Genomic DNA, 21,413 nt, shown 5'->3' with positions numbered 1-21,413 from the left:
AGCATTTCCTGGTAATGTCCCCAGCTCAGCACTTTGTCTATATCTTCCACAACATGTAATATCCAGAATGGAAAAATCCCTACTTGTTGCAGCACTGCTGTGGTGCGTCCCCAGGGCTCCCAATGACACTGATGCTCTGACTTGACTGGTTCCAGCTTGTTTTATGGTGATCAATATTGCTGGAAATATATTAGAAACGTCCAAGTGACTGTTAATCAACAGACTAAGAGCTTTAGAGGGGATTGTAGCCTTGGAGCAGTGGCTTTGGCTGGCAGATCTGAAATTGAGCCTTCCCAAAAATGCATTGCCTCGGGAGGAAGGCAAAGGAGAGAACAAAAGTACAGAGTATCAGTGTGTTTGGAGGCAAATAGTTGATTCGTATGAATTCTCCTTTCCTGGGGCAGCTCTGCTGCTCCCTAGAGACAATTTGTTTTTTATTGCTGGCTGACATTTTGCTTGAATAAATTGAGAACTAGACTCCATGAACTTGTACTCTGTATGGCTTGGGAGGCTGCAAACACATTGTAATAGACTGTGTCTCTTGAGAACAAATCCTGGGGAAAAAACACCAAGTTTTATAATCTCTTTGCTAAAAATCAGTCACTTGTAGCTTATACTAGACTGAGTCTCCTCTATTCTTGCTTTCCTGCAGTATTTCCTGAGCTCCTAGGTATGCCTCACTGAATTCCTGTGACATTCAAATCACCATCATAATCACCTGCTGCTTTCCCAGTAAGTTGACCAAAATAAATGTCATTTGTTCCAGTGTGCGCCTCTACTATGCCTCAAATATAATACTTCCTTTCTTCACCAAATACATTTTCATTTATCGTTCTTAGGCAGTGATTGATATTGTGTGTTCTTTCTAATTTGCCTTTTTAATTTTTTTGCCTTTTATCTTTCCCAAAAATATTTTAGTACTTGACTTTCATTAGATGCCTTTAATTCAGTTTGATTTTATTCTTCATATTCTGCTCTCACCTTCTCCCTGCTTCTCCTTCTGATAAACGTGGAACATCATCTCTGAGCCAGGTGATAGTCACGTAACGACTCGGTGACGTTAACTAATTTTTCAAGAGTAGGTTTAACTGCTAGAAGGAATGCCTTTCATCTCACTGCATGAGTTACCAGCCGTTCTTTTGTAATTCCCTTGACTCAACCTTTAAAAGGTGAGAATCTGTCCAAAATGTATGAATGCATTATATTTCTTCAGTAAGAGGTCTAGTTCCTTCTTTAACTTGCTCTTGCATATACGGCATTTTTTTCACTACTCTTAAATTTGTGTTGACATTTCTTTTTTTTTTTTCACTTCATGTTAAATTGTATGATGCCTCTTCAGGAAACGGTGCACAACACAGTCAGTCTATAATTTTGAAATGGCTGTTCTTTCACCTGATCAAATATGATATAATGAGCCAGGGGCCGATTAAAAGAAATGGACTTAAGAAGGAGTACTTGTCGAAGAGCCAGGAAAGGAAACTTCTGATGTATAGTTTAAATATTTATCTTTTCTCCTTAAAATGAAACTGAGGGTAATCATTGACTAAAGTTGGGTTTTATCTTTAGGATAGTTTGAGGATATTTTGTACAAAAATAGCTGAACTGGAAGTTGCATATGGCAAAAGTTAGGTATCTACAGTAGAATAGCTTCTAATTTCACTTGCTGCCTAAGAACTTCATAATAGAAATTTTTCAGTGATGTGTATTTCTAATCTCCTTACTCTTGCTTTGAAGGGGCATGAGGTGATTTCTTTTTTTGTTTTTAATGGAATATGCATCCATTTGCCATACATCCTTCAGAACAAGGAAATCTAAACCATAGCTTGATTGATGAACTCCAGGTTTCATTTCTGCACGTGTTACTTGCAAAGAGAAATCAAACGTTGTGATGCTTATACGTCCAGACTTGAAGTCACTTCAAATTACAGGTGAAATAAGCAAAAGGAAATGGACTGTTGGGCTCTGTTCTATGGAGTTAGTGTGGTGCATCTATGAAAATTAGCCATAAAACTGATAGTTCTTTCTTATTCCCACTTTATTGATATTTGTAGTAGTAATATTGAATTCTTTATTCTTTCTGATTTGACACCATTGTAAGATTACTTAAACATTTCTTTGCTTTAACTGCGAAACTCACTATTTTTAGCTGCATATTTTTTTGTGTTTGGAGAAATGTGTTCTTGAATGGCTGCCAATAAAGCTTTTCTCTTAGATGCCATTCTTGTCATCAGTTATTGTTCCCTCATCACCTCAGACAGAAAAATAACTCTAGTTATCCCATCACCATTTGTGCTAGGGTTTTGACCTACTGATAGAATGTATTTCCTTCAAAAAATATTCTCGATGTAGCTGATGTATTGTTTTCTGGAATTTTACAGGGTGCTTTTTCCCTCAGATTTTTTTTCTTTTTTTTTTTTCTCCTTTACCGGGTGATGTATGTAGCCAGGGAGCTTATGACCTCTCTTACTTTATTGGAGTTTCATTATTTTTTTTCTCTATTTTATTGCTTTAATAGTTTCAACACTTTCTTTGCTTTTTGCCTTTTTGGAGGGTTGGGGAAAGAGAGAAGAAAACTGACTGCAATCAGTATTGAGAAGTCTGTAACAGTTTTATGACTGCTTGCCTATGCTTAAGACCGTTTAGGTAATATCTGTTCTCTTTCTAAAATGTTTCTAGTGTGTGATTTCTATTTTTCTTAGTTTCTAGGATATAGTTGAATATTATCAACAAGGTCAGTTGAAAAATATGTAATAGGTCAGCAAAATGCTGTCAATCACTGTCTTTCTCATAACTTTTGCTTTTCACCAGTTTCACAAATTACTCTGGCCATCAATTAATTATTTTTTTTTTTTAGGGAAGGTATTTTGGTTCATTTAAAGCTGGTGAGTTTTCTTATTCTTCACTCTTTGCTATGATTCACAGCCTGCCTGTCTTTTCCATGTTACCATAACCACATAGCGAGATGATTGACAGAAAGCACGTAGATTCATTTTGCACAAGGCTCTTGGTATCCTGAATAATCTCACCTCTATTGTGGTGGTTTTTTTTTTTCCCCTTTAAGATTCTTTGTTGGTCAGTTTGTCTTCTATTAGTAACTTGCTTATTTTTTTGCCTCTATCAAAAATAATTGAAAGATGGAGGGAGGAATTCAAAGCAGCTCTGATCACTGATAAGGGAAAAAAGCTTTTTACAGAAGAAGTTAGATCTTCAGGTGCAAAAAATAATGGTCTTGACAGCAGTGATTGCAAAGGTGAATGAGTAGGAGCGGTGTTACAGAAATGTTAAATCGGTAATATCACAGCAAATAGAAATGTTAAACTTGCATATTTCTAAAGAACCTTGTGTTTTTTAAAAAAACCAAAACCTTCCATACACTTGGGTAAAGGTGGGGTAAAGTTTACATTAAACACTCCTTTCTTTGCAAATGAAACAGCTGGGTAGATTTCCTCCTCTATCCAGGGTTCTAGACGTCACAAGGCTGAACCAGAGATTGTATTTGATATAGATTTCAGTCTTCAGGTTTGGGCAGGAACTTTTTTCTTTAAAGACAATTCATTGCTGAGGCTGGCAAGTAGTTATTTACCCATAAACTCTTCCTTTTTAAAGAGTAAAATATTACCTATATGTGACTGATACTCAAAAGAAGTCACTGTAACATTGCACAATCCTTCTAGTTCTTTGCTAACCATGGGGTAATGCAGGCAGCCAAAGAATAACAGACTAATTTGGTCAGTGCTTCAGCTGATAAACAGTACCTTGGCATAGCTGATTTCCCCCCGTCCCCCCAAGTTTACAGACTTTATCCTTAGTATAGCTCTATACTGTAGATATGGTAACCTGAGCAGTGTGACTTTCATGTCATTACTGTTGTATTTTTTCCTTCTAAGGAAAGGAAATCGACTTAATTCACTGGACTTGACCTAATATTTGGTCCTGAAAGTGAAACTTCACAAAGAAATACTGTGCTAATGCACAGCCTGCAAAGCAATCAAGTTTACATTGCCTAGAGGGTAGATTCTAAATGAAATGGGTTTTGTGGGTGCGCAGAACGCTGTTTGAATACAAGTGTGAGTCAAAGCCTAAGTGCAAGAAGGGTGGAAGTGCTGTGCTATTTTGTGCCAGCTCTTCGTATTTGGTGTAGTTACTGCAGAAGCTGTGAATCACAGAAGCTTTAGATGTGTCAAATCTAGTTCTAATTTTTCCTGTGTGGACTTTTCTCCTTCATGAAAGATTGGATCTATGACTGCTTTGCATCTCGGAAGCAGCTGAAGTAGGGCCCTAGATCTAGCTCAGCATGTTAGTTATGTGCCACACTTCTTGTTTGGGAAGTTTTGTTGTACCTCAAAACAAGATATGCAAGGTACAGTTTTTGTCAATACGACTGGAATAGCCTGTAGATGAACTTAGCTACCATAAACCATGTAAAACCTTTGGTTATGAGGGGCAGCCTATTGATTAAAATTGCTTAATTAATTAGAAGAATTAGAGATTCCCCTTGGTCCTCTTAAACTCCCAAAGCTATCGAGCTGTGATGGTGCTCTGAGGATACCTGATTGTCCGTGGAAATTCATTTCTTAGTAATGCAATGTATTCTTGAACTTTGTTGATATAGTGAGGGAAAACATTCTTTGCTGTACCGTCTTCTTCAGTTCCTGTTACTACATGCACAAGGACATCAGCTTAGCATCAGTTCATAGGAGAACTGGGGGGTAGTGGGGATGGCAGGAGGTCATATCAGACAGTACTATAGTCAAGCATATTTAGCACCGTGTCATACTGTTACTTTTTGTCTCTCTTTAGAGTAGAATCTCTGAATTAAAGATTTTTTTTTTATTTTTTTGTATTCCCTTTGCTAGACCTTTCTGAATCTTCTAGGTGTGGCTACAATATACATGACAAATAATGATATATTGCATTTCAGTGTATTTCCAGCTATGCTGTTTTCCCCGTGACATCAGAAGAATCAGATCTTAAATTTTCACCTGAATCTCTGCGTTTAAAGAGTTATCTTTTCTTTAGTGTCTCCCAATGAAATGTTCTCTTAAGCATCATATATTTCAGTCAGAAGAAGCTGAAGTCCAAAGCCTTTAAGCTGCTTATATGAAAAGAAGATTCAAAGAAATAAAAACGATGGAAATAAAGTAAAAGTAATACTGTTGCGCATGCGAAAGTGCCAAATTGCCTGGTTCAGTTTTTAAGATAGAGCAATGTAAGTGCCTAACAAGTGAACATACTTCTCTTCTTGCCTGGTCTGCTGCTAATACTAACTTTGTTCTTCATGTGGGTTTTGTGAAAATTTTTTCATCCCTTTAAAAAAAAAAAAATACTGCTGCTTATCCAGAAGTTTCAGCTCTGTCAGTGTCAATCCTGTCAGCGTGTAAGACCATAGAAATGAGCCCACTGACTCTTTATGTGACGTGTGCCCTGCAATACTTCAAAGTGCAATATTTCTAATTTCTTACAAACACAGCAAGCAGACTGTTTTGGGATCAAACATATGCATCTAATACTCTGGTTGCATAGAGTGGAGAGACGTCTGACTTGTAAGGCTATTTCCGCTGTGGATTTACAGTTCAATTCTTCTAGTAGATGTATCAGGGGAACCCTTCCTGAAATCAGTATTCAGAGTTGTCATTGATTTTAATGATCTCATGTTGATCTTCACACAACCCTAATAACAAAATTAATTATTTTTTTTTCCCCTCCAAGGAAAAATAGTTTAATATCTTGATACCAAGAATCAAAGCAAATTAAGCTTAAGGTTACAGTGCTGCAAGGATCCATGCTGAAGGATGCAGGATTCATCAGACTTTCTATTTAAATGCTGAGGATCCAGTTTCAAATCAGTGGGGATTAGTTACCAAAGAAGTTCTGATTGAAGTATTTTTGAAAGCATAAGCACTTAATTGTTCCAGAAAATGTAGTTCTTTCAGTCTCTGATCTTGCAGTTATTTTTTTTTTCTAATATCTCTTCTTGTTTTCTGGTATTTTTTAAATTATTTTTTAAAACTCTATTTAATCTGTGTTGGGCAGCTTATTTCACTCCTTGTGTATTTTTAAGAATTTGTTTTATTTTCAGTAGAAGAGGTCTATATAGCCTGATAATTTCCTGCCCACTCTTCGTCTCGCTCCTGAAGTGGCTTTTTTTTTTTTTTTGAAAATCCAAAGGCTCTTTTAATAAAAGCAAAAAAAAATAATAATTATATGTGCCTGAGGCATATGGTAAAACAGAAAGCAAGCTTCTGAAATGAAAACCATTAAAGGTTGGTAAGATTGCTGGAGGGCTTTCAATCGCACAGAACAATGTACTTCTTTCAGTATTTATGTAATTCTGGACAAGTTATAAACAATATGTAAATGACCTGAGGTGTCATTAATTTCATCAAGCACCAGCACAAGAAATCCTTTTGTGTTCTTAGGCATTTGGGAAATGAGCCCCCCACAGCCTGCTTTGTCAGCCGAGCTTTTCCTTTCAAGTAAAACAGGTAATATGAGTGCTTGATCCTTCTCATTTTATTTTCTGAATTCTGGACTCAAATGCTGATGGTCACCTGTTGTCCTATTAATTTATGCTGGAAGAAGCTTTACAGATGAATATATGATGTTTAACTGAGCTTGATAGTGGACATAAGAAAACATGGCCAGAGCTGAAATACAGCTGTGTCTGATTTCAAGGTCATTGAGTCAGTTACAAAGTATTTCAATTTAAAAAAAAGTGATCCAGGAACTGACCAAAGAAACTGTCTAGGATTAAAACTTTCTGAGAATTTCTGGCAGTAATTTCCTGTAACTTCAGGTGTTCACAGAACAGTCTTACTGTTTCTGGAGCGGTCTTACTCAAATGGAAGTGCTTCACAAATTTCATCCCTACCTTTCTCATTGATCCATCACTTGCTGAGCTTCTCGCTACTGAAAGGAAAAGCTTGCTTAAGCTTACATCCTATCTGTGTGAGTTCATCTGAATGTCTGACTTGCTAAAGCACCCTGAATTTCTAGTAGTGCAGGAAATAGAGAGATGAAAATAAACACAAAGTGCAGTTTAATTGAAGAAGGAAGGTATTGTATCCTCTTGTAACTGTGGAGAATGGTGCATATGTCAAAACTTCAGGGAAAACACCAATGGTAGCAGACATATTGCAAAATGCCAGACAGTGTCGATGCTTAAAGGGAATGGGGTTTCCTAGTTTTAGGTTCCTTAGTTTGGTCCCTTAGTTTTAACTCTTCTGGTAATTGTGAAGTCATATAAAGCTTAAAGAGGTTTTGGTCTGGCACAGACAATGAAGTACTTTGATTATCAACTACAGGAGGATGCTTATAGCACTGAAGTCTCAGAACTCCTAAGTGGAGAATTGTACATACTCACTCCTATATATGAGTATATATGTAAATGCATAACTTGCTGATGCATCAGCCCTAATACCAGTGATAAAGCTATAGTTATCTATATAGGCCTTGTGCAGAGCTAGTATAGTTATTTTAATTACTAAATAAACTGAGAGACTTTACATCTTTATGGCCTGAAGTTATGCCAGGGGAGGTTCAGGCTGGATATTAGGAAAAATTTTTTCACCGAAAGGGTTATCAGCCATTGGAATGGGCTGCCCAGGGAGGTGGTTGAGGCACCATCCCTGGAGGTGTTCAGAAGACAGGTTGATGTAGTGCTGGGAGATATGATTTAGTGATGGTGTTGCTTTTTGTTTGTTGTGTGGGTGTCTATTTTTGTCAAAGTTAGGTTGACAATTGGACAAGATGATCTTTGAGGTCCCTTCCAACCTAGAAGATTCTGTGATTCTGTCTTGTTGGACTCAATGATCTTAAAGGTCTTTTCCAACCTAGATGATTCTATGATTTTTCTATTTTTGATATTAGATATCTTGTAATTCCTTGCTATACTGTAATGTACTCAGTAGCATCTGTGCACGTTTTGCTTCATCCTGTTTTCACTTATGCCGTACAGCATTAGTGTAAGCTGAATGTGAAAATTTCCAGTTTCTGTGGCTGAGTTAACACCTCCCTGAGCGTGTTGTTCAGAGGTGTACTCTGATGAAGCTGTGACACTGTGTTCTTTTCTTCCAATCATGAAGCTACCTGTAGTCATTTCCTTATTCTAACTGAATTTCAGGCTGTGGTATTGTAAGCTATGCCATGCACAGTTTCCAGCTCATGAGTTTTAATCCATGCCTGTCTGGGAAATTGTAATTGATCTGACATCTAAAATGCAGAAAAACATTATTTTCTGTGTGTAAATTACTTTGAAATCAGATGTGGCTTATTTGGGGGGGGAGGCTTCCTTTGTGCTTCTAGAATACTGTAGTAACAATAAATCCAAAAAGATGCTCAGCTTTCTCCAATGATGCTTAGTATGCTTAGTTTCTGAGGAGTGGTTTGAAACTGTGTTGTATCAGTTGCTTGTCCAAGGCATTGCTTTTAAATAGCTGCTCTTTCAACAAATAGCACCTCTAGAGACTGCTGTAACAGACCTTGTAAGTAATTACTCTAACACTTTACCGTGCCTTCCCTCTCACTCTTGCTCACTTGTCTGCCTCTTGCTTACAAACAAAAACTACACTGGCAACTAGACTAACAGGTTTTGCATACTGAATATGCCACTGAATATTGAATCACAGATTTCCCCCTACTTTCCGATAAGGAAAAATAGCAAAATTATTTGTATTAAAATTTCTGTCTCTTAATACAGCAACGGCAGAATTTTTCAGACTTGCCAAAGCTTTCAACCTGCATCTTTAACTGCTAGAGGTTGGAAGCATTCCTCTGACCTCTGCAAAGCCCAGGTTCTTGTGCAGTACTGGCTCTGAAAGGCTGCTCTGTGGCTAACGACCCCAGAACTGCCGTGCTTTAAAGCTGTTTGTAACTGGTGGGCATCGCTGCTAAATAAAGAATGGATGTTTACAGATCTGAAAAATTAACAGAAATCTGCCCACCTGTCAACACCTGTGAATACTCTGCTTAGATGGATGCCCAAGAGGAGGAGAGGGAGAGCAGGTGGAGAAGGAGCCTCTTTGACAAAGGGAAAATGTTAATTCAGGTGTTTTTTTCCTGCATGGTGTCAGCTTTGATTTCTTCTTCATCTTTGTCTACATCCCTAAATTATCTGCCATAATTGTGTAAGTGGCTTGAATGAATGAAGGCTTTGCCTAATTAAATTGTGAAAGACTGAAACGCAGGTATAATCTGATTATTCAAGCAAAATGACAAAATAAAAATAACATGCAAGTGATTGGTGTGACCTATTGAACCGAACTTTAGCTTGCTGGTTACCTTACTGATGCTGCTTTGACTAAAAGTGACATCATCTTGCGTGTCTGTAAAACAGCACAAATAATTTTGTCATTCTTATATGTGAAAAATTAGTATTTGTAATGTACGCTGAGATAATTTAATATCCATAAGAAGGCCATTATAAATAGGCAATATAGCAGTCCTTTATTTCCTTAAAAATTTAAGGATAAATGCATATTAGAAACCTTTTTTAGTGGTATCGCTTCTTTTGCTGCCCCTGTTCATGAGAGGACAGTTCTATGCTGGGCTGAAGTGTATTATTTCACTGTTCAAATAAAACAGATATTTACAGCTTTTTTTTTTTACATCTGGCAATGTAAGTGTATCAATAAAATACAAACTAATCACGCTAATTAATATTTATACTAACCTCTCTTGTAATAAGATTAAATATTTTTGGTGAGGTAAAGTTTGGCTTATTTCTGTGACAGAGCTTGTGGGAGTGAGGAGCCAAGGAGGACTGAAGTATTCAGCCCATTATTAAGGAGCAAATTCTGACTTCTTTACTGCATGTGTAGTCATAGTAACTCAAGTGAAATATTTTGCAGTGAGACTCGGTTCTGAATCGTTCATTTCTATGTTAAAATGTGGCAAAACCCAGGCAAAAATATTTCACATTTATCAAAATTATATTGTTTGGATCTAAAATGATGTACTTGAGTTCTGTTCAATGTATAAATTAATGTATAATTACTAATTTAAAGATAATTCCTTGGTTACATAACGTAATTGAGATCAGAAATGTGTTTTTTCTTTCCTGCAGTGACAGAAGCAAACCTTAATTTTAGTGTCTGATGGTTCAAGGGAGAGTACTTCAACAAAATTGATACAAATGGTGCTTCCTAATTCTTGGTGAGTAATTTACATTTAAGTATACCCAACTTAAAGCAGTCTTTGGCTGATTGTATCACACTGGATAAATGTATGAAATCAATATGCAAATAATTGATTTTACTTTCCTTGTTCTTTGAGCAGAATTTATAACTGTGGATTACAATAGTTGCCTAAGATCAGGATTATTTGTCTTTGTATGAAGTTCTACACAAATGTGTATCTGATAGGAGGCAGATACTGTACTCATTCCTGTTCATGTACTATTGCATGTTACAGAATTGTGAGCTCCTGGTGGAGCTACAGTTTTTATACAAAATGCAGGTAGAACTATTGCTTCGTTATGCCTAAATCTCTCTTTGTTGAATGGATGCAAAGTAACTCAGATTATTTTAAGGCTGTTCATGGAGGAAAATTGCTTTCTTCACTGTTCCCTGAGTTTTATTGAACAGAGTATCTACCTGGTAGGGGAACCAACAAATCAATTTTGTAGGTGAATATTTTCAATGCAGTTTTATCAACATGATCTAAGTAGCTGGTAAACTTCCCCCTAAAATCTCTGACAGCTTTTTTCTCTCACTCTCTTCTGACATGCCACCTTGTTTCCATAGACTGCTGGTATGGCTGTTCTCCTGTAAATCTGTTTACCATTCCAGCTGCCATCTGACAGCTTTCTTTTGCTTGAATTATACTATACTTTGAACCAAGTGAACCACATGGTGGTTGTTTGGGTGCTCTTACCTGTGCTAGGATCTCTGTGCTGGCATCCTCTGCTGCCCCGAACAGGTGGTACCAAACTCTTAGAACTGACCTACTCATTGGTGACTGAGTGTTCCTAATTTAGGAATCTTCTTAAAAAAGGATCTGCTTTTGCCAAGGCAACATAATTCACATGAAAAGATGCTGCAGCTCTTTTCCTGATCCAGTTCAGCCCCCTCTAAACATTTACCTGCCTTTCTTTGAAGTGGCCCAGCAAGCTTTGACTGTGAGCATATTAAGATGCTGAGGCAGCAAGACTCAAGACCCAGCATCTCTCAGCGTCAGACACCAAACTTTAATGTGTAAGTCAAACTTCAGCCTCTGTCACATTAGGATATTAGTTGGCTGGGTATTTCACAGGAGGATTAATTATTCTGACCAAAGACAAACCACGCAGATAAAAGTTTGTTTTATTTAAAGGATTAAAAACTTCTGTCTGAAGAGGTTATTTACTTTTTATTGACAATTAAATAAGTTTACTTCTGATGACAGAAATATGTGTCTAAAAATATGTGATTGAATTCAATACTTTAATTGAATTCAAGACTAACTATAGTTACACTGTTGGTTTCTTTTTAGAAGTACTGAATATGGCTGCATATTTGGCTTTGTTACTAGTACAGAAATTAAGATCCTTTTGATATTAAAAAAAGAAATTAAAAAAAATAAACCCACAACAAAAACCAAAATGGCAAAAAGCCCTTTATAACACTGTCTGGAGATACTTTTTGTTTCCTGGGCTAAGAAATGCAAAGACAAGCTTTTAAATCCAGCTTCAGGTGCACAGAATATCATCTGTTGAATTTCATGCACATATGGAAGTTTGAGCAAAGTAGTCCTGTCTAGTTCAGAGTGCCAGTTAGAATATTCAAATCTGATATAACTTCAAAGGGATTATAATATTCTACTTCCAGTCAAGTCTCGTGTTTTCTTTGACCCACTTTGAAATTCTTTTTTGAAACATTTGGCTGAAGAAATAAGATGACAAGTGAAGCTTTTTGGACTCTGATCATGCATTAGTATTTTCATTTTACTTAATTTTTTTTTTTAATAGTCAATAGCCGATAGCACTTTGACATTTCTCCCAATGCTTTTTTCCTAATTCAAATCAGAACTAGGATTAGAATAGGATCTTTTCAAAATGATTGTAGGTTGTAATAGATACTTACCATACAGGGCATCGATTAAATGCATATTTGATTAGCTAATGAAATAAAGTATTGATTTTGTTTTGTGTTTAACTCTTGCCTTTTTAATTTTTTTGCTGGTGGTGTTTTTTTTTTTCGTCTTCTGTGTTTTGGTTTATTTTTAATGTAGCCCTCTATGTTCAAAAGCTTTTGCCACAAATATGTGGGGAAAGCAAAGGTGTTTATCTTACTGTTTCTTGTGTTGAATTGTATGGATCTGTGGAGATTCATTAAACCTATAAAAATTTAAAAGTCTTTTCTTTTCATAAATGGACTACGTTGGTTATAAATAAAGCCTTTATCCTAAAAGGAAAAAAAACCAAAACAATTTGAAGTAGGTTTCACTGTGGTCTTTGTGCTTTTCCTCTAAGCAGAAGCCAACTCTGACCTAACGTTGCATCAAAATGCCATACCTGCTCTGTAGCTGTTAATGCTGCAACTTGGTGGTGTAATTCAAAGCCACTGAACAGATGTGACATCCAATTCAAATACCAACATGTGTAACGCTTGGGAATGTGGGGATTATCTCGTCGATGATTTATTCTTATTTTAAAACAATCATTTAATCATTAAAGATGCACGTAATCCCCATCCTCTTGGTCTTGTTCAGACCAGAGAGGAAAATTGCTTGATAGAAATGAAGCAGTTTAGAAAAATGATTTTTTTTCAGTTTAGCTATTGAATTAAGAAAAAATGCTGACTCCAATTGGAAACGTGACTATTTTGTCACTCAGACTGGAAATGGTACAGACAACTAACAGAAATTTTGGGGTTTGTTTCCTTTTCAGTATTCCATGATCTACTTAGCAAAATCAGCAATTAATTTTAAAACATCCAGTAGAAATGTTTGAGCTTTTCCAGCTTGGAGTTTCCTTTTCTGTGATATACAAACTTCAATTTTCAGGGAATAAACTACCAACAAATGGCTGTGAAACCATGAACAGCATTTCTTGCTTATGTACTTGTATGGAGAAAGTGGGACAAACCACGTATCTGCTTCTCTACATGGAGCACACAATGCAATGTTCAAAAATGTGTTGCCCTCAGCTGGTGATATTGTGAGCTCTTGGTAGCTGCTCTTTAGCCAGGGCAAAGACTGAGTGTTACTGATGTTTGAAAAATAAGTTGCAGTTAAATTCTGCCTTCATGGTTCTGCACCTCAGGAGCAAAGGTTGCTGATTAGTAAATGGCAATATAAATTTACAAAATCAATATATAATTTTAGGCTTTGCAGTATTTATCTATTAGGTGTGTTTACAGTAGCAATGCCAAATGCAGATAGCATTCATATTCTATGTAATAAATCACATAAAATAATGCACAGACATGAATAGATGATTTAAAAGGAATTCCAGAACAGGATTTCTTAGTCTCTTGTAGCAGAATAATTGAGGTCTGCACCATAGCCCGAGTTTAGCTGGGTTTATCCCTTTCTAAGTTAAGTTACTACAAGAAGGTTTGGGGTTTCTTACTGTTTTCTTTTGGATTCTTTTATCTTCCTCAGTTTCTGTGCAACAGGCAAGAACTTAATGCTGCATTATAGGGCACAGGACTCAAAGTCTTTAGTGAAATGGTTAGGGAATCGGTGTTACTTAGGTTCCAGTTTGTACCCTGATCTCCGATCCCATTGAGAAGTCCTCTATCAAGATGTTAAAACCGTGTCCTTAACATATTCAAATATTCAGAATGTACATGGTTAGGCAACTGTGCTAACAAATCGCACATCAAAGCCTTAATGTTTCCACTTTGTGTGTGAAACACCATGCCTAATGTATTAAAACAATGTGTTTTTTTACAAAATCATATATCATCAAAAAATGCAAGTGGAGAAAACTTGCAGCAAAGCCCCAAAACTCAAAGGGATAACTGTGGCTTTTCATTACTGAAAAAAGATTTTTAAAAAAATCCTATGCATATTGAAGAACTGCAGGTCTGTCTGATATTGGACTTGCTGCAGTTTGAATAAACTTTAAAAAAAGCTGCGTGTAGGGATTTCTTTTATATGGAGAAATGATAGATTCTGATTTGCAGCAAGATAAAGTTTTTATGTGAGAGGATGAAACAGTGATGTAGCTTACCAGAGACTGGTCACGCTTGGGAGAAGGGTCTGAAAATGGTGACTTTTATATAAAAGATGAGGAATCAGACCTTACGCTCTGTCATTCTGCTTTATACAGCAGGATTATGCATTGCCCAAAGGATTGGAGTTGTATGGGCAACAGCAAATGCAGGAATGGTCTGAGAATATTGCTTTAAGTGATTTTCCCTGTGCCCTTTTACCACCAGCTGTCAAAGACAGAGTAAAAACTATACAAACCTGCCTGGTCTTTGCATACCTAGACTCTAAACCTGCAAGTAAGTGTGCCTATATTTATTACAAGTTTTTTTTCTGTTTTCCTCTGTCTGCAGGCCTACTAGAGAACTTTTCATGGCTATACCCAAAAGTTTGATGGCCAGAATGGCATTGGAATTAGCAGAAATTGTTCACAAGCCCTCAGGGTAAGTGAAGTTAAAAAGTATAAGATTATATTTCAAAAGTAAGTGAAGGGCCATGAATTTGTTTCTAGTTACTCACCAGAATTGCGTAGTCAATTTTTCTGTTAGATGTTTTAAAATAGCCTAAAACCTGCTGGCTAGTGATGATTAGTGACCAAGGATAAAATGTTTCTTTATGATTAATTAGACAGCAGTTATGCACTACTGGAATTCAATGTTAATCCTTCCGTTGCTGATAGGAGCCATTAGATCCCAGAGGTAGTTAATTTCAGATTTGGGATGCGCCTTCTGTCTTTGATAAGTTGCTGGGATCATTGCATGGTTAATAATGTTTGTTTAAGGTTTAACATTAAAAACTGAGATGTTAAGTTTCCTGGCACTTTAAATGTTTCCTAATCTTGAGCCTGCTCTCAAAACCATAGGATGCGCAGTTTCTTCTCTTGTGTGATTACACCATGAGATTCTCTTTAAATGACGTCATTCAGCAGTTACAATCTCATAATAAATGGGATTGAATAGAGAAGAGGTTTCCTGTTTTTACTCTAAAATAGATTAAAATGTAGGAAGAACTATAAAGTTTCAGATCTAGTTTGAAATTTCCAATTGCACTAAGAATAGCTTTTTAGAAGGGCAGGTTAGGAAACAGTAGTACCCTTTTCATGCTTCTGTCTTTTTTTAGCTAATGATTTGTATTTGGGAACTTCAGTGCTTATGGGACTTACATTACTAGGTTTTTCTCAGCAATATGTTTTCCACTGGAGTTTTAAAATCTAGGTCCACATACCCACGGTCAGTAGCTCATATTGTGGTCCATACAAATTTTTCAGCATCTTGACTTAAGCTATTAGTGTTGCTGTGGTCTTTTAAAATCATTAGTACTTTTTTCCTCTATTTCAGATATACTCTTAGTGTTTAAAGTCATGTGTGTGAATAATTAACTGATAAAAAAATAACTTAATGATTTTTAATTTATTTTCATGAAGACCTTAAGATATCTCCAAATATATTTATTATTTGGCATCAAGCAGTGTGGAGAATTTTTGGGTTATAAATTGCTTGTGCATTATTAATTTTAAATACTTGTCATTTGAAATTGAAGCTGTTTGTTAGGATGCAGGAATCATATGGAGATTTTTTTTTCCCGTTTCAATGAATCTTTGTGTTAGAATTGTAGGATACTTACAGAAAGCAACTAATCTCAAATTTTATATTTGTATAAGCATCCTGTCACCAAACTTATTGCTGGAATATTTGCATCAAATAAACACAATATGTGACTGAACAATTAATATGAATACATTTAAGGATGCAGAAACATATTAATAAACATTTATTTCTGTATTCATCTAGATTCAATTGTAGAACTGCGCTTTGGATCCTTCCGGGATACAAAGCTTCTTAATTTCATCCTGATCCTTTCTAATGAAATAAAAAATATGCTGATTTATTAACCTCACTTGAAGCTTTGTCACAAGCAGTTGGGGGTTACTTTAGCTAATATGACATCTGTGCATAATTATGCATCCCATCACTCTTCCTTGCGCTACTCTATTTTTCCTGTATTAAAAGCGTCAGGACAATACTGCAAGCATAACGGTGCTGGTTTTTAATCAGCATAGACACTGTAAACAACTGTTCATTAGCAAAGGTAGAACAAAGAATGGCTTAAAATTGTAACTTCTAAAAAGCTGATTTTGTTAGTTAAATAAAATATTCTCAATATATTCTTGATTCTAGATGTGTTTTCCATCTTTCTCAGTTGATAAGGAACTTTTGGCAGACTAATTAATTCTTTGATCACTTTGTCATTTCTCTTTGACTACTAAACCTGCGTTTTACTTGTCTGAAATATCTTCATACACACCTGTAAGAGATGCTTCAGAATGCCTTGTTACAAAGAAAACTGTCAGGTTTTTTTTACAGAAATGCAGAAAAGTCAGGAAAATGTATACTTGTATTCAAATGGACAAGAACAATTTGATTTGAAATGTTAGTATTTTATTAATATATACATGGATCTGGTTTGTTTTAAATTCTGGAAGCTCATCTAGGATGTTGCATACAATTAATCTTATTATATTGTGAGTAGCAAAGAGGGGAATGTAGGGGAATTAAATAAGGGTAGTGATGGCTTACTTTGCTGTGTTGAAACTCTTCCATCAGGTACTGCTTGTTTTGGTGAAAATCAACAGATATACAAACATTTCATTCTTTTGTATTACAACTTGAGTGATAATCAAAATTGTAAAATCAAACCATGAAAGCTGGCAGATGAGTTTCAATTTCTAGTATTATTAACAACTTCTAGTGGTATGGTGTTTTCTTAGGTGGCCATCCTCATGTAACAATTTATTGTCAACTGCTTTGCTTCCAGTGAAGTGAGCAGAGGTTACAGCTTTGTGGTGAGTTACACGTCCTTGTTTCACTGAGCTTTGAATACTGTGGTCAATATGTAGACATTTTCTGTCTAGTGTCCAAAACTTAGCTCTGTATACAAGCTCAAGCAGTGATCCATAGTAGTAACCCTATTCTTTCACCCACAATGTAAACCCAGGTAAACGCAATATAGTATTTCTTATTATGTTTACCATATATTTTTGAGAGATCGATGTTTTTGTTTCTTGGCAGCATGTGTATCAAGTTCTTGATAGCATCATTAATAACAGAGACAGATTTTGTAACTGATTTTTGTAGGAGGTTGTTTTCGCTTCCACACAGGACTTGGGGCGCTCACCTAGGTGACTTATTTTGATTAAAGTTAAGGAGTCTATGGTGCTAATATGTTCAGAGGGGGCCTGTGCTAGCAGGTCTAGGGTAGAATCTCCTTTCTTTGTGTGTCCAATGTCGTGATTTATATAAAATACCTGAATATTAACAAATTAACAATATACTGTTAGTTGGGCTAAATGGGTGTTGGGTGTTTTCACCCTTTAGTCTCTGGTATTCACTGTCATGTGTATCCACATATTTAATGAGAATAAGAGAGACAGAATAACTCCATAGTCTCATGTGTGACTCTCATGTGGAGGCAGATTAAATATTTGTGACAAGTATTTTATGATTTTATGTCAAATGGAAAACCACCAGCAAGAATGTGTTTAGAGGACTGGTTCCTGAGGACGTGACACTGGTTATTCTGGTGTTCTACTGGGATTTAAGTAGAGTGCTAAGAGTTCAAAACTGGTCACACAATGAGTCCTCAATACTGGATTACTAGGTAAAAACATGATGGCAGTTCTTTGAATCAACCCCATATCATCTTCTCTTTTCTCTCTCCCCAAATTGAACCAAACCTAATGTGTAATTTTGGCCACAACTTATATTTTCAAGATGACAGAAGCCTTTTTGGTGAAAAACTTATTTTGGAAAGAGAGGGGGACAGAAAACAAATCTAGGCAAATTTAATGGAAATTTTGTTTGTTGGATTAAACAGTTACAAAAACACCTATTCACAGTTACCTGAAATGGAGCTCTGTCAACTGGTACAGAATCAATCTGTGAGTTTCTGGGTGTGTTCTTTTTATACCAAAAATAGTAAAAGAACATACTGACTAAGTGGTCCTCAATGGCATCCTTTAGAGGAAGGATACAGCTGAAGCATGTCTCTTCACTCTGTTCATGTTCTACAAGCTACAATTTGGTGTAGTATCTGTTCAGAGGACAAAACAATTGAACAATCTATCAGATGGTTTAAAGCTTTTCAATAGTCACTTAAGATTCAGAGACAGATTTTTGACAGACCTTGAAAGAGAAGATGAAAGTATCTAGATGAAGATTGACAGACAAAATAAGTAACAAAAGATAATTTCATATGAGTTTGTAGACTGTTTTTTCTTACATTACTGACGACTTTCAGATACAGTAGTCAAGTGTCTGTTTCAGCTTTTGGTTGTAAATTCTGAGCAAGTACTATCCAGAATGTGTTTTGAATTTGAGTTATGATTTACAGCATGTGCATATGATATTTGTAGTGTTAGGGGTAGAATTTTAAAATGAAGATGAAAATTTTAATACCCCCTCTGTAGATAACCAGACTAAACCTGTTATGACTTAAAGGTGTAGAAATGCTTTCTTAAATTTTCAGAGAAACCGGAATGATTTGCCTAATTTCTGAAACAAATTATATTAGCATCATTTAGGGTATTGTACAGAGAGACCGGGGCGGGGGGGGGGGGGGGGTGGTCTTGTAAAACCAAGCTTCATCATCCAAGCCAGGGAGAAAGTGTCATGCCTAATGAAACCTTGTTGATCCGGTCTAGAGCCGAAATGTTTTGCAGGTGCTTGTTGCGGAGAAGAGGACAGATAATGAATAAAACATGTTTGTACTTTAGTCTCCAGTAAATGTGACAAACTCAAATCTTATGGCTGGGGGGGGGGGGGGGGGGGGGGGGGGGAATGTCTTGTCAACTCAGCATTTTACACTTTGAAGAATGGAGTGTTTTCCTAAGACAGCTCTCACCCAGCTCTCACTTGGATATAAAGAGTCCTTGAACTACTTATTCAGATGTGCTGTATTTGCATTTGCTGTTTATTTCCTACCAGATCTACAAGACTAAATAAAATATCAGGATAGACAGAAGAAATGTTTTAAATATGTGATGGTAAACTGCCAGCCAGCATTTGCTAGCAACTTGCTTTTCCATCAAATTTCAGAATTGTTTTTTTTCTCACTACATTGCTGTAGTAAACTTCAATTAAATATCCTGCAGGACGTATATCTCTGCAGTGATCACTTTAATGACACTGTTCATTTAAAGCTTTCAAAGGTATGCCTACTTACCTCCTATAAACAATTATCTGCTTTGTCAAGTGATGCATCCTATGATGCTGGAGCTTTGTGGGTATATAATCAAAGTGTTTCCCTCCCCATGAGTCTTGTTTCTAACACTGAAGTTCTAAACCCTGAAGTTTATAAATGACTTTCGGAGGTTTTTTCCCTTCTATTCCATATTTGGTAGCATATATTTCAAATGCATAAGCAATGTTGTATGTCCCATTTACTTCATTGCCCCAGACAGCTGGTTGAATTTTACTGGGAATTGGATAGGTGAATGCACGAGGTAGTTGATAAAGAAATAGTCTGGTGTAAATATTCAGCATTCTGTTGCTCTTCTCCAGTACAAAATCCTAACTAGTAGAATAAACAGTAGAACAAACATTACATGCACTGCTTGGCCTGTTGTTTCTCAACTGTAAAGTAAAATTGGCTAAACTGAACATTTGCAAGACCTCCCATGATAAAATAAGCTTTTTAGTCATGAACATATATGCAGTTTACCTAGAAATGGACTCAGTTTAGCATCTGGAAAATTGTTTTTCCTCTTCTCCCTGCCAAGAATTTCCATTTCATAATGTTATATTAAGATAAGCACATTGCAGCCTGACCGTTGAACGCTGCGCTGACATTAAGAAACAGGTTTGGGAATGGATTTGAGAGTCTCTGGAGCAGATTTCAAACAGGGAAGCTGAAAAAGAGGGAAAAGCTGTGTATTGGAGCGTGTCAGGTTTTGAATTTATAAATGTTAAGACAGAATGCATTTATCCTTGATGTAAGTTCATAAAAATTCTTTGTATCTTATATTTCTTTTCTAAGAAAGAAAAATGGAGTGGTGTTTGGGACACCTGGTTCTTCAGGCTAGTGACAATTCTAAGAATATATCCTTTATAGAATCATAGAATACCAGGTTGGAAGCAACCTCAGAGGTCATCTGGTCTAACCTTTCATGGCAAAATATGGTCTAGATAACATGGACCAGCACCCTGTCCAGCTGAATCTTAAAAGCTTCCAGTGTTCAGGAATCCACCACGGCCCTGGGGAGATTATGGCAATGGCTGATTGTTCTCATTGTGAAACATTTTCCTCTTGTGTCCTATTGGAATCTCCCTGGATTAACGTGTACTTATTACCCCTCATCTTTTCCATGTGACTCCTTGTAAAAGGGGAGTCTCCATCTTCTTTGTACCCACCCTTTAAGTACTGGAACGTGGTGACAAGGTCTGCCCTAAGCTTTCTTTTCTCAAGGCTGAACAAACCCAGTTCTTCTCAGCTGTTCCTCATGTGGCAGGCTTACCAGGCCTTTGATCATCTTGGGCAGCCCTTCTCTGGACCCTCTCTAGCCCATTCACATCTTTTTTGTATAGTGGGGGCCAAAACTGAAGACAGTATTCCAGGTGTGGACTGACCAGCTCTGAGTAGGGTGGGATAATGACTTCTTTCTCTCTGCTGGTGATGCCCTTGTTGATGTAACCCAGCATCCTGTTGGCTGTCTTTGCTGCAGCAGCACACTCTTCACTCATATTTAGCTTGTTGTCCACCAGGTCCCTTTCCACAGAGCTGCTCCCCAGCCGGGTAGATCCCAGTCTGTGCTGCACTCCTGGATTCTGTTTTCCCAAGTGCAAGACCTTATGTTTGTCCTTGTACTTGAACTGAATTCATTATAGTAGCTTAATATTTTTTTTGCCTCAGCTCAACAGAAAAAAAATTGGAATAAGTACCTTAGGAGGCAGTGGCAAAATAAGAATTTAAAAAAGTCTCATGGATTTCAGTGGAACGCTCAGGTTTTGATCAGACTGAATGATATAGCTCTAGGTGAGGTTTCCTGTGTTTTGCCCACCCCCAGCTGCTTACGTTCAGCAAGTGCATTCATTTCAAAATGTAGAATATGATGTATCACGTTATGTGTCTCATTTATGTCAGTAAAACAAACTTCTACTGACATCAGAAAAGTTTAATTGTCTGAAAACATCTATCAACTGTATCATCCTGTCTTTTTGGCTAGCCAGCCCACAGACTCCGTGTTTAATGTTGATGCTATGCAGAGTAGATCTGTACCCTGTGCA

The sequence above is a fragment of the Calidris pugnax genome, unplaced genomic scaffold (assembly GCF_001431845.1).
Source record: "Calidris pugnax isolate Ruff unplaced genomic scaffold, ASM143184v1 scaffold103, whole genome shotgun sequence".
Taxonomy (NCBI): Eukaryota; Metazoa; Chordata; class Aves; order Charadriiformes; family Scolopacidae; genus Calidris; species Calidris pugnax.
This window is presented reverse-complemented; position numbering follows the sequence as displayed.